Below are 14904 nucleotides of genomic sequence, written 5' to 3' on the forward strand. Positions count from 1 at the left end.
GTCCTTTGTGTTCCTCTTAATAGTGACGCTAAATGGTTTGTTTACAAAATTTTGATTAGCTCACAGCCCAAATATGCACCGAAAAGAGATATTCTCACTAAATTGCCCTGACAAATAGTTTGGAATCTTTACAAAAGAAAGAAGCGCGTCTTATTATTCAATCGAAATTACCTTAAATTCTGTGGTTTTACGCGCCAGAACCACAATCTGATTACGAGGCATGCCATAGTAAGGGAGCCTGCATTAATTTTGACAACGTGGGATTCTTTGACGTGCACTCAATTCAGAGCACACCGGTGCTTTGGAAGTTTGCCGGCATTACACTGTGGCCGCGGCGGCCGGCATCCCATCCCGAGACCTTGCGCTTAGAGCGCAACACCTTAACCACTAAGCCGCCACGACGGGTACCATATTATTCTTTTTACATCGGGCACGGCACTGTCTGCTGTAACGAAGGCCCTATCTAGAAAGTATTGCTGATGGGTACCGTCTTTATTCTTTTATAAGTGGTATTACAGAACGTCCTGTAATAAAGTTTCTGCTGCTTACAGCTCACTCATATCTGCGAGAAGGGACAACTCTTGAAAAAGGTTTTCTTTCAACGGCATGCATTATGTACTATGAGCAATCATGTCTTTTGAATCTTATACACCTGTAGAGCCAGATAACTGATAGAGTACTTACTGTACCTGATCATACTTATATGTGTAGCACTGTTGAACGATACTTATTAATGCAATGAATGTTTTGCAGATTGGAAGGATCGGCAAGATGCTTGCTTTACAAATGTGCCCTATGCTTTTTTTTAACCTGTGACTTCAATCGAAATGTGACTGCCACGGCTGGAAATTCAAGCCTTCACCTTGTGTTAGCCCCAGAATGCCATAGCCATAGTGGCAGGAGAATAAATTGAAGAACAATTTGGTTGACAACAGATGTTATTTCTCTTGCCTGTATGTAGGTAAAAATTGCAATGAATGAGTGTGTCATTGAAAAAAAGGTGTTTGTGGCTTCTTATAGAACAGACTGCTTATTGTGTACTTCAAATGCAGACATTTGTTTTAGAATCTCGGAGTGAAATGTTCTTGGACGTGCCGTGGTACTTAACTACTTATAAAGGTTGTAATGACAAAGGATACCTTTATATGCGTTTAGCCGGTAATAAATATGATCACACGCTTATTAGAAACAATATTTCTGCGCACTTGATTACCTGTCGACATGCAAAAACCGTTTATACTGAATGGATGAAATCATTCACAGGAAGGGATGCAAATGTCTGACTTCACAGCAAGGTTTTGATTTGCGTTTCTTTAACACGTAGTATTCTTGTGTTTCACCTACAGAAGAAAAAGCTCTTTGCATGCTTTGCGATTTGTTGCACGAGTTTTACGCGGCTTTGGGAGAGGGCGCGTTGTCACTTAGCCACTATAGCGAGCCAATAGTGTTACGTAACTGTATAGGTAATTACCGCTCAAAGCAAGGGTTATTACAGGGGCAGTAAGGATACAAAGTCCGCAACATATTCAAGGTTCATTGGTTTCTGTGCATGAAAAACAAACAAACAAAAAGTTTCTTCATGGAAGAACAGCTTAACGTGCATGAAATAGTTGAAAAGAAATTGACGACGCTACTTATTCAAGTAAATGAGTTAAATATGATATCGTAGAACATTCATTACAATAGCCTGCGCGTATGGCATGTGAAGCTTTTCAAGCAGTTGAGGCAAGTTGACCTTCCAAGACGCCTTGGGAAATTTACGCGCGACAGGAAAACCGACAGGAAAAGAATGCAACTAAACAGTCGCGCGTTCACCGCAACGTTGAAACTTCGGGTACTTCGCTGTCTTGTCCTTTGCCCTCGTCAAGCTTGTAATTATTTCAACTGCTCCGTAAACGCAATTTTTGTCTTGTGCTGAACAATTAAGGAAATTGTGATGACTACGAAAGGCCAATTCGCTTCGTGGGTATCGATCACTTCGTAGTAATGGCAACTCACGAAGGTGTGTAGTAAGAGTACATCTATAGCATACGAAGTAAAATAAAAAAAAATGTGCCTCACTGGCTACGTAGCATGTCAACGAAGCCATAGAAAAGGGAGAATGGAATCTGCGGTACAAGTTCTTTATTGTCCCTTCGCGTGTCGGTACTACGTACCGGTTTCGTCAATCCACGTGTCGGCGCATTGCGCTTTCTGAGCGTGATGCCATCTCCTAAAGCAAACTGTGAAATAGCTTTCGGCGCAATTTCGACGAAACGTCGCAGCACTCGCTGCGACGTGAGACCAAACAGTTGGTCGCAGTCGAAATGGGGGCGGCGTAGGCACTGAGACGGAAATTGCACTTCCGGTGCGATGACAATCCCCTCATGTGAAGCAGACTTTTGTATAGGAATATCTGTCCAAACACTACCATCGTGCTTTGTACATCTGCCATAAGTGCCTGACCTGCCTCGTGTGATTTCGTTTTGTTCGCTGTTGAAATGCAATCGCTGCTGAAATGAAAGCGTCATGAAGATATGGCCGCGATCGAAACTGCCGTGGCCACTGCGCTAACGACTATCCCGGATGAAGTTTGCTCTGTTTGCTTCTATGACCCCCCAAAGCGCCGGAAGCTGTCTGGTAGCCGAGAGGACTGTTTTGACAATACCTAGAGTCTGTACCTACCTAGAGTTTGTAGCTAGAGCAATACCTAGAGTATGTAAGTTGAAAAAAACTATTCTTTGTGAGCTCGGGCCTGAAGCTTTCATGAGAAAGGTTCCGTATGTGCACGTGTGTATGTTTGCACTCTTCGATTGCGAAAATTTTTTCCTGCGAACTTGTAGCTTGTTTTAAAGCATTCGCACGGGCAGCTTGGTCAGAGGTGCCTAAAATGAGAGCTGCGCAAATGTATTATCAACAGTGAGTCTCTGTCTGACAAAATGTCACTGCGTATTATTTTATGCTAATAAATTGTATCTCAACGTTGCCCATTTCATCAAAGAAATGAAACTAACAGACAGTTCAACGATGACACATTACACAAGTTACAATAAATAAAAATACACCAATATGTTTTACCAGAAACCGCAAGCAAATGAGTCACTATAGGTTGTTCTAACACATCAAAGTTAACTGCAGCTGCCTAGACCACTAATTGACTCACGAAGGCAAAGACTAAAGTGTAACATATATGAAGAGCATCCATTTCAACCATTTGTCAACATGCCCGATGCATTGGCGCAAGGTACACCATTTTTTGAATAAATGTGTGGGTGGATTGGGGGGGGGGAGGTCTACTGAACTCTTATTGGAGTGAATCCTTTGTGCTTCCTTCGCATTGGATTGCAGTGAGTCCTTCGGGCTTTTTATCCTCTCAATTCGGTCGCTTTGGCCACGGTGGACGACCAGCTCGTAGCAATGCCAATTTTACAATTTTATTAAATTGAAGTTTTGATTGCAAAGAAAAAATGGTGTTATCGATGTTTACAGACAGAAGTAGCACGCGTAGATTATGTGTCCTCTGTTCTGCATTCGCTGTCGGTGCTCAAGAGATTAAAATGTGATATGGTTCTCGAAACTTCTACATATAAAGAAAATATTCCATTTGACACAACTTCACCAGAGCTTAAGCGTACGCCGTGTTTCTAAAGATCACAGACCAAGCACTCCTTAGAGATGGGTAACCGGCGAAACATAAACGTGCGGCCCCAGTGTTTATGACTGGGTTAATCTGACGGTTCATAAAATGACGGCTTAGTGGGCTACCGGATCCTAGTTACGCATTTGCTGCTTGCGCTCGGCCGCACGAGCTTGTTCTTGTGCCCAACCTGCAGCATCGGTACAGCATAAACGAGCTCGTTCCCGGTTCTGCTCGTGGCGTTGCTGATCGAAAGCGGCCTGCTCCTCGGGGGTACGTATGACGTGTGGCCTACCGATTTCGGCGCTGGAGAAAAACTGCTGCGCGCGCGCTCGGCTGCGACGGAGGGAAACGACGTCACTACTGGAGCAGTCAATCGCGCGCCTCTCCTTTTTTTGCGCATGCACATGGAGTTGCGCCGGAGGAGTTTTCGACATACAAGCGGCAGAAGGACGGACGAATCAGCTAGCCATATTGACACCTGTACTTGTTTATCGGGTGACCACAGTGTCGCTTAGTGACAACGCGAACATGTTGTCGCTTAGCGCAGGACGCGCCTACATGTATGGGAACTTTCTGGAATGTTATCGATGACTCCATCCGCTGTCTTTGTTCACCGAACCTTGTGTAATCTGACTGCATGTATGCGCGACGCGAATGGTGGAGAACCTTCTGCAAGACACGCGGGCACAAACGATTACTCTGGAGCCTTCGGTGACTGATGAATGAAAGCCGACGCACTTGACCGGCTAACCCTATTTCGACAACCGCCGACCGTGTTCGCCGCTATTGCTGCGCTTCGAGTTTGACTTGCTTTAGTGGGCACAAGTAAGCTCAATAAAATGCTAGTTTCGCCATTTACAGTTTTGCTTTCTGCGCCGTCACCTACCACATGACATCTGGTGGAGGTGCTAGTGCGTTCATGTACCGAGGGTCCCCGTAAAGCCGTGATTCAAGCCGGAACCACGAAGACAACACCACCGTCACCAAGGACCAGCGAGCTAGTCGCAGGCTGCAAGGACTGCCCCCGGATCATGGACATTTGTCTGAGACGACCAGGAAGATTGCCACCAAGTCAACGACCACAATGGCAGCATTAGCGTCCCCATCGTGCTTCAGCAACCGAGAGAGCTGCCAACATGCCGTAGAGCTTCGCTGGAGGATCCGGAATTCTGGCTGGAGACATTCGAAAGCATCTCGGTCTTCAACAAGTGTATCTCTGAGAACAAGCTGCGCCACGTGTACTTCTCCTTGGAAGATGCCGCGAGGACATGGTTCGTGAACCAAGAGTCCACCCTTACATCTTGAGACCTGTTCCGCAGTAACTTCCTGAGGACCTTCACAAGCATCGTTCGGAAAGAAAGGGCCGAAGTTCTGTTAGAAGCCTGAGTCCAGCTAGCGAACGAGAACGTTGCCATATCTACGGAAGAAATGAGCCGTCTATTGCACCAAGCCAACGCAGAAATTTCATGGAGAAGAAACTCCATCTGCTTATGCGTGGTGTGAACGAGGAACTTTTCGGCGGGATGATGCGAAGCCCACCAAAGACAGCCAAGAGTTTCTTTGTGAGGCAACCGACATCGATAAAATATTGGAAATGCGGAACCGACAATTCAACCGCCGCACGAACTCAAAAAATACCCATGAGTACAATTACTAGCCACCGACGACCTGCGTGAGATGATTAGAACGGTTGTGCGGGAGGAGCTCCAACAATCACTGGCAGTCCCTGAATCGCCGCACCCTCAGCCGCAAGGGATGACGTACGCCGCCGTAGCCCGCCGTCACGTTCCCCATCCACGCTCGCGGCAGGCCCCTATGAGGCCACAGTTCCGTCGTCCACCACTAGAACCGCCGCCAGCACGCCAACTCACCGCCCCGCGCAGCATTCCAAGGAAGATTGACGTTTGGCGCGCCCCCGACCAGCGTCCGCTTTGCTATCACTCCGAAAAAACCGGGCACACCTACCGCCGATGCTCTTGTCGCGAGATGGGATAGCGAGAGTTCGCCATCAACGCACCGCACCCGCAGCAAGCTGAACGCACACGTGATATCGCCCACTATCTCCCTGACGCACATTGAAGCCCTCGATGGCCATCCCGTTCATCGTCCTGCAAAGCCGACCATACACTGGCCAAGCCCGGGCCGGTCTGCAAGCCCATATCCGGAAAACTAAAAGCAGCAACCGATGGAAGTGTGGTTGCTGTTCGTCAAAATGACGATCTTCCGCCGCCGACGAAGACGCCGAACAGACTATGTCGGCAACATAATAACGACAGGACGCCATTCCGACGAAGCCTGGAAGCAAAGAATGCACCGAACAAGGACGTGATGCCGCAACGTACCAGGCGCACATCAACGCGATGCAGCCGTGGTCCCACGCCAAGAGGTAACTGCAAAGCAAAGCAGAAAGCCACCGACCTCGACGTGTTGCTTTACGGCGACGCAGTCACCGTGTTAGTAGACACAGCAGCCGACTGCTCCGTCGTGAGAAGACCCTTCGCCGCCAAGTTGATAGTTAAGACTCTGTGGGAAGGATCTACAAATCGGGACCGCTGGAGGAAACGTAATAACGCCGACCGGGATCTGCACGGCAATAATTACTATTGACCGGACCTACGCTGCCACCTTCGTTGTCCTCCAGCAGTGTTCACGAGACATCATTCTCAGCATGGACTTCCTGAACCAATACGCCGCAATTATCGACATGAAGTCGAATCCGATAACACAATCTGAAGATCAAGCGATACCACTAGAGAGCGCTTGTAGTCACAATTCATTGAGTGTACATGAGCACCAAATACCATCCCGGCTCGCACCAGCATTGTCATTTCCGTCAGCAGCGAAACACCCGTAGACGTGGCAGACGTCATGGAGGGCGACCAACGTCTACTACTGGACCGTAAAATTTGCGGCGCAAGAGTGATCGCTCGACTGTACGGAGGGAAAGCGAACGTGATGCTGACAAACTTCAGCCAGGAGTTCAAACACATCAACAAGGGCACGACGATCGCATACATCGAAGAAATTGTGGAAGCCAGCGATGCGTTTGTCCTCTCAGATTACGCCGCATCTACTTCGACGACCATAGTTCCCAAACCAGACTTCGGCATAAATCCAAGTCTCCCCATCAGTAAGCAGCAACAGCTCAAAAGTCTTCCCCGACGATAGAAAGACTGCTTTTCGACGTCATCGAGGATTCGGCAAAGACTAGCTGCAAAGCATCGCGTAATAACTGAAGAGTGCGCTGGACCACTCCGCCAGAGCCCTGAACGAGTTTTGACGCGAGGACGTGAAGCTGTAAGGCAACAACTCGACGAGGTGCTGCGCGAGGACATCATCAAGCCGTCGAAAAGCCCCTGGGAATCTCCTGTAGTCTTGGTGAAGAAAAAGGCTGGAGCACTGCGTTTCTGCGTCGATTATCGTCGACTGAACAATATCACGAAGAAGGACATATACCCCCTCCCACGGGTAGGCGAAGCATTGGATCGGCTCTGCAACGCTAAATACTTCTCGTCAATGGATCTCAAGAATGCCCACTGGCAAATAGAATTCCACGAGAGGGATCGCTAAAAAAACCGCCTTCATCTCACCAGACGGCCTCTATTAGTTGAAGGTCATTTTATTCGGACTGTGCTTGACACCTGCAGCGTTCCAGTGCGTCATAGACACTGTGCTAGCAGCATTGAAGTGGCAGACCTGCATTGTTTACTTGGATGACGTCGTAGTCTTCGCCGGAAATTTCGACGATCACCTTAGGTGGCTTGCGGCAGTACTAGAGGCCATCAAGTCATCAGGGCTCACTTTGAAGAAGGAAAGGTGCCGCTTGGCTTACGACAAACTTCTGTTCCTGGGCCACATCATAAGCGCAGCTCTGGAGTGCGCGCCGATTCCAAGAAGACAGCTTCCATCGCAAAGTTCCAGTAGCCCATCGACAAGAAGGCAGTTCGCGGATTCCTTGGTATGTGTGCCTACTACTACGAATAAAATGACCTGGAACTCAAGAGGACGTCTGGTGAGATGAAGGCGGTTTTTTTAGCGATCCCTCTCGTGGACATCTATTTGCCAGTAGGCATTCTGGAGATCCATTGACGAGAAGTATTTAGCGTTGCAGAGCCGATCCAATGCTTCGCCTACCCGTGGGAGGGGGTATATGTCTTTCTTCGTGATATTGTTGAGTCGGCTCTTTCTCAAGGACTGTTCATGCATCTCTGAGCCGCTGACACGTCTAACTAAATGTGAGGTCGAGTTCAAGTGGGAAACGCCGCAGGCCGACGTATTTGAAGAACTCAAACGATGTATGCATTCGCCCCCAGTATTTGCACACTTCGACGAGTACGCCGATACTGAAATCCACACTGACGCCAATAGCCTAGGCCTCAATGCCATCCTAGTCCAGAGGAAAGACGGACTTTAGGGAGTGATAGCTTGCGCTAGGCGGTCGCTGTCAAAAGCGGAAGGCAATTATTCTACGACGGAAAAGGAATGCCTCGCCATAATTTGGGCTACAGCGAAATTCCGCCATTAGAACCCCTCTCTTCCCACGCCAGATTGCCGGAGGCTTACGTGCGAATGGCGGAAGGAATGAAGAATTAATGTTGGAGATAGGCTGGCTTCACGTGGTCGCTCGACACTGCCTCTTCCTCACCGCAAACTTCAATCTTCAAGGTTTTCTCTGAACGCAAAACCACAGCAGAAGGGCCTTCATAGGAAGTAGTCAGTGGTGGCTTGATAAAGTCGCCGCGCGGAAAGACGTGCGTGGTTGTATCTATCGTCGCGAAATGAAACGCAGGCTGCCCGCTGGCCACACGTGGGCATGTAAGGAATGTAGCCTTTCTAAGTGCTGCGCGGGCGCTGGCGGAGTGCCTTGCTGGGTGCCGAAAAAGTGGCCTGGAACGCGGATTGCTAACTAATAAATAGAGCATCTCGGCTGCGCTGACTGCAAGGTCATCCTTGATTGTTGTTCGCAGCCGCATTAGTACTAGGGGTAGTCTTTCCACCGAGTGCTGTGTCGGGCGTCGCGGTCAATGACGCCTGCATTTGTCGGTGGGGACTCTCGACGATGCCTTGCTCTGTGGATGAAGCCGCTTGCCACGGAGTCTTGCCAAGGCGGAAAAATGTGAGCTTTGGAAATGTCGGCATTGGTCAGTAGTTCAGTAGTTACTCGCAAAGAGCGACCGTACCCCGACAACAACGTAGCAAGAAATACTTCCGCCACTATTTCGGCCTTGATAATTCGTAGAGGCGTCGCTTCAGGGAACCTTGAGTACCGGTTGACACACTTGAGGAGGTACCCGAAACCTTGGCAGGGCGGAAGAGGCCCTAACAAGTCTAAATGCACGCGATATATAAACGGCGCTCTGGTGGTTTAAACGGCTGCATCGCTGAACGCATGTGCCGGGTCACTCTGACAGCTTGACATGCTAGGCAGCTTGTTGCCCAGCTTCGAACATCTTTGTTGATCCCTGGCCAGACAAAGCTGTATGCGATTATCTTCTGTGTCACTCTGATGCCGGGATGGCTTAGCTCGTGCAGCGAATCGAATATTGGCCGCTGACACTGATGGGGCACGAATGGGCGAAGAGTTGCCTGCGATGTGGCGCACGTCAACAACGTTGTTGTGTAGGGAAGCGGCACCTGTGTAAGCTGGAGCGACGATCCTTTTTGCCACAATTAGGGCAGCTCTGGGTTGTTTTGATGGGTGGAGGCAAGAGCTTGGAAATTCAGAGGACCAGCAGGCACAGCGCCGATGCGCCACAGTGGGTCAGCTGCCCGATTTTCGGTCCCAGAATTATGGCGGATGTCCGCAGAAAACTCGGAGAAAGAGGAAAGTTGCCGAAGCTCGCGTTCCGAGTACGACACACTGTTCTTGAAAAACGAAGGTTACCTGCGTGTGTTCGGTCAGAATGTAGAAGCTACAGCCTTCAAGAAAAAACGAAAATGATTGACAGTGCAATAGATGGCCAACATCTCCCTCCCGAAGGTGCTGCAGCGAGGTTCTGTAGGTTTGAGGCGCTTTTAGAAGAGTCCCAGTGGCCTCCTGTCTGTGCCACCGTGCAGCTCCAGTACTGCACCCACTGCCGTGGTCGACGCGTCTACCATAAGGCGAGTTGTCACGTCGGGCAACGGATGAATCAGCAACACTGCAGTCGCCAACCGCGTTTTGGCTTCCTGGAAGGAGTGTTCGTGCTCGAAGAACCAGTGTAAGGGAGGCGCTTTTTCTTGTAGTCGCGCCGCAGCAGGTCAGTAAGCGCATGAAGAACGTACGCACAAGGTAGTATGAAGCGCCTGTGAAAATTTATGAGCCCCAGAAACTCGCGCAACTTTCGGAAGGAGGTTGGAGAGGCGAGGTCCTCGATTGCCCACACCTGTGATTCCAGCGGCTTGTTGCCTTGGGGTGAAATGCGATGGCCGAGACACTCAAGGGCTTCAACTCCGAAAATGCATGTGTGGGGCTCTACGACCAGTCCGTGCTCATCCGGTCGCTCAAATAGAAGGCGGTGGTGCTCTTTGGCGACTCGCAACGAGAATGTCGTCAAGGTAGACAAAAATGAACGGGAGTCCGCATGTAACCTAGTTCATGAAGCATTGAAACGTTTGCGCCGCATTCTTGAAGCGGTAAGGCATAAGTACAAACTCAAATAGGCTTAATGGAGTAGAGATTGCTGTCTTCGGAGTGTCGCTCGGTTCGACAGGAAGCTTATTCGACGTTTCAGTGAACTAAATTTATTGCCACTATCTCCTAGTTTTTCTGCAGAGAAAAGGCTTCAGGTCCGTCACAGGAAAAGGCATGAAAGTGTTGCGCGCTTTTGCTGTAACAGATGTAGCCATCTGGTCTGCCAGCACGTTCTCCTTGATGCCTCTGTGTACGGGCAGCCAGCCGATCACAAGCTGGTTTGCCATGTACGCAGTGCCCAGAACTGAATAAGGCTCGTTGAGTGCGTGATTTTTATTTTTGCAGAATGACATTGAGGACCTTACGGCACTCAAAAAGTCAGTGAATATAATGGCGCTGGGTAGGTTGGTTTTCCAAGTACATTTAACAGCCGGCATTACAGAGTATGCCTGAGTGGTAGGATACTTGTTTCCGAGTGCAGAACATCAGTTTCTGAGAATGATGGACGAATTGCTGCAAAAGACACGCCGGCATGGGACTTTGATGCCTCAGTATAAAATTACGGAGCGAGTACATTAACTGGGGTTCTAGAAAGTGCATTGAGATGTGTTCATCTGGAGCGTGCTTTCTAATATGAACAAATGACGTGTCATATTTAATAAGCTGCCATTGTCATAATGGTGAGAGATTTGCCAGGGCCTTTACACAAGGTTCTAAAAGTAAAAAGCCCAGTTCACCACTGAGTTTTCTCACATGCAGCGAGAAGGGCTCCTTTGCTGTGGGTCGGTTGCGAAACAGTGTGATGCATGTCATATCACTTATGTAGCGTAGGACGGATGTTCATGGCTTGCGTGTACTCTGGGAAGATATGTAAAGCTAGTGTATGAACTTTGCAAGTGACCATTCGTTCGATTCCGGGTAAAGGCTTTGCACAGAACTTGTCCTGAACGCACCTGTGGCTAGCCGGATACTCAAAGGATATATATTGGATCCAGCAACTTCAACGCGCACGGTGCGGCCAGAGTGGCACACCACGGTGCCATATTCTAAAGGTGTACGTATAAAACTTTCGTACATGTCCAATAGACACTTGCTGCAGTTACCCCATGTGGCGTGCGACTGAAGTTTTAGGAGGTTCACTGTTTTCGTGCATTTCCTCCTGAGATACCTGATATAGGATACAGCCGTTAGTCTTTAGTCCAAGATAATACATAAGAATTTGTGTTCACTGCCAACAGTCACTTCATCTGCATTGATAAAATAACTAGCGACTGGTCTTGCGGCTCTCTTTTTGAAGAAGAGCATGCAAGTACTTTTCTGCACGTTCAGTTTAAACCCGTTTTCATCCGCGCATCTAGATAATTTGTTTAAACCAAACTGGGCCTGGCGTTCGGAGACAGCAACATTGCATGAATTAAAGCTTATGTGCATATCGTCGACATATACAGAATAAAACATGGTGGGTGGAATGACAGTATGGAGGGAATTCATTTTTTACGACAAAGAATGTGCAACGAAGCACGTCTCCCTGCGGCCCACCAGTCTCTTGGGTGGATGTTCTAGACAAACTGTTGCCCACTCTTGCACGAAATGGGGCATCAGAAAGACAGTTTTCGATTGTGTGCAGCATGTTTGCCACGGACACCTACTGCAGAAAGGTCCTGAAGAATACCGAAGCGCCATATCGTCGAGAAACACTGAAAGAAGAAACTAAGCATAAAGGCATCTCTGATCTTAGCCGCACTGCGAACGAGCTGTCTGCCGTCTACCTACCTTCTCCGAAACCACGCTGGAAAGGGCCTAGTATTTTGTTATTTTCCAGGAAACAGATTAGGCGTCAGTTTATCATCGAGCTTGGGCAGACAGCTTGTTAGAGCTATTGGTCTGTAACTGCTGGTTACAGATGGGTCCTTCCCTTGTTTAACTCTGGGGATAACAATAGCTTCTTTCCAAGCAGATGGAATCTATCCAACTGCCCACATAGCATTGAATAGAGAAGTGTTTTTAAGGTTTGTGAGTGCAAGTATTTGGCCATTTCATAAATGTTGCGATCACTACCTGGCGCCGAGTCTTTGCAAGAATTGAGAGATGCCCGAAGTCCAGCTAACCTGAACCCGCGATTTTACGCCTCATTTGTTCCACATTTGCATTCAAGGTGCTGTCGCTCTTCGTTTTCTTTGAACGGCAGGAAAGTCAGAGTGTAGTGCGATGCACTCGAGATTTGTTCAGAGTGCTCACCTAGAAAATCTGCCTGATTTTCCAGGCCGTCTTCTTTGATATTTACTAGTGGTAGAGGATGAGACAGTCGGCCTTTTAATGTGTTTACCCGGTTCCAGACCTTTCTGTGATCAGCGTATGCATTATTACTGGATTATATACTTCTTCCAACTATATTTCTTAGCTCGTCGACGTCTTCTGCTGCCCTGCGACTTTGCTTGTTGAAATATAATGAGATTTACGGCAATTGGGCAGTCACGTAGCAGTCCCGAAGCTGTATTTTGTTTATTCCTTGCCTTTTGACATTCATCATTCCACCACGCGATGCGGCGTTTGTTAGACAGTCCATTTTCTTGGGTTCATTTGTGGAAGCGTCTCTTATAAAACCTGCCAAGTAAGCCACGGTATAGTCTATATTAAGACCGCCAATCTCCTCACTGTCGAAACGTGTACTTTCTCAGAATAATTTCCAGTTTGCCGACTCAACCTTACACCGAAGAAAATGTGGGCATCATTCATCCTTTGTTGTAAGATTTAGAACTATATGTAAGTGGTCACTTCCCTAAGGGCCACTTCCCTAATAACACTCCACTCGAGGTATAGAAGGAAAGTGCTGGATAATATGCTTAAGTAAAATAGCCATCGCCATATGGCTATTTGGCTATAGCTTAATATGGCTATAGCTTAAGCCATAGCGTTCCATAGCGTAACGCTGTGGAACGTCGGCTCTTTACTCAGCAAGAATGTACGAGAGCAACAGAGAAAATTCACTATTAACCGCCCCCTTCCATCGTTACGGGAGTCTCCCCACAAAGTGTTAAGCGCGTTTAGATCCTGACAACAATATAAATTTTCAAATTCGGTTTCATTAAGTTGATATTTGAGAGGGAAGCATATAGAGGTGATAAGAGCTAGCTTACTAAACAAAACCGCTTGAGCAGGAGCTGCCTCTATAGAGGCGCATGGAGCTTTTTTTGGTGGCAGGCTACACGTCTGTCGACTATAACAGTCACACCGCAAGATGACACGACTGCATTATCACGGTCTTTACGAAAAATAGTATATTGTGAAACGAAATTTGTTTGTATTTGAGGTGCCTTTCCTGAACACACAGTACGCTGAGACTAAGTTTGCGGAGTTCTTTAGCGTCATCGAGATTGTGGAGGAGACATCTGACATTCCAATGAATTATTTGAGCACCCATATAAAAAAGAGCTTTCTGCTGTGTGTTTAAGAAAATAAAGTTAGTTTACAGAGGCCCTTGCGGGCACTGTGATTCGAGGTTTCTCTTTTTTGGAGCAGTCAAGAGCTTCTCGCTGGTCCTTAGGCGCTAGCTGCGCCGTTTGCGTGGGAGTGGAGTCCATGACTTTTTGCGGGGCGCTCGACACCCGCTCTTGCCAGCGCTTTGTTAGACGTGAAGGCATCGTCTTGGGGGACGAGACCATTGCAGCCCGGATGTCGATGGCTCCTTCGTCTGGGACGGCAGAGCAACAGTAGCTGCAGAGGGGGCGGATGGCGTCACCGGTGGCTGACACTGTGTGGGCCGGACAGTCGCCGGGAGCCATTGTCGCGCTGCCCCCTGACGCGTCCATTCGGCAGAACTGACTTTGGGCAGGTAGGACACCCGCCTGCGTGCCTCCTTGAATGATATATTTTCTTATACTTTTATTTTCACAATTTCGTTTTATTTTTTCCACGATGGGCAGGACCGCAAGTACGGGACGTGCTCCCCAACACAGTACGCACAGTGCAGGGTGTTTTCACATGATTCAGAGAGGTGTTCATTTGCACCGCATTTCGCAGAAGTCTGACGGCCTCGGCAGTTCTGTGAACTTTGGCCGAATTGCTAGCACTTAAAGCATCGCAGGGGATTTGGGGCATACGGAGTGACCTGGACCGCCACATATCCCGCCTGGATAATGTCGGGCAGGATCCTTGAGTTAAATGTAAATATTAGGTGTTTGGTATCGATTTATTTTCCGTCACGCCTCATTTTAATACGCCTAACAGTGATCACATTCCGATCATTCTTCCCACTAGAAGTCCAGCTTCACACAGCTATATCAGATCAGCATCGGAGACAACGCCACAGTGGTATTCATGGTACGGTGTGGGGTCATTCTTACTGGAACGTCCACAAATGACACATGATTGGCAGTTTTTCATGTTGTTTCTGATCGGGGAGCTCCAGAAGCAGATCACCGCTTGCCATTTTCGATGCTTTGTAAACGGAACCGAAAACTTCAGTCAGAGATTCCGAAACGACGAAGCGCGAGATCGTTCTCACTGACTTTTCAGGTTTATCAAAGTGGATTACGTGAAAGCGGGGAAAGTTCCGTTCTCGGTTGCCGAAAAATTGAGACTTTTTCGGTGCGCCCTCGTTTTTGAGGGCGATCAGGAAGTGGGCGAAAGGAAGTTGCCATGGCTTCATATAATAAATTCGGCAGTGGCGCCA

This window comes from Dermacentor variabilis, chromosome 2 (genome assembly GCF_050947875.1).
Source record: "Dermacentor variabilis isolate Ectoservices chromosome 2, ASM5094787v1, whole genome shotgun sequence".
In the NCBI taxonomy this organism is placed as follows: Eukaryota; Metazoa; Arthropoda; class Arachnida; order Ixodida; family Ixodidae; genus Dermacentor; species Dermacentor variabilis.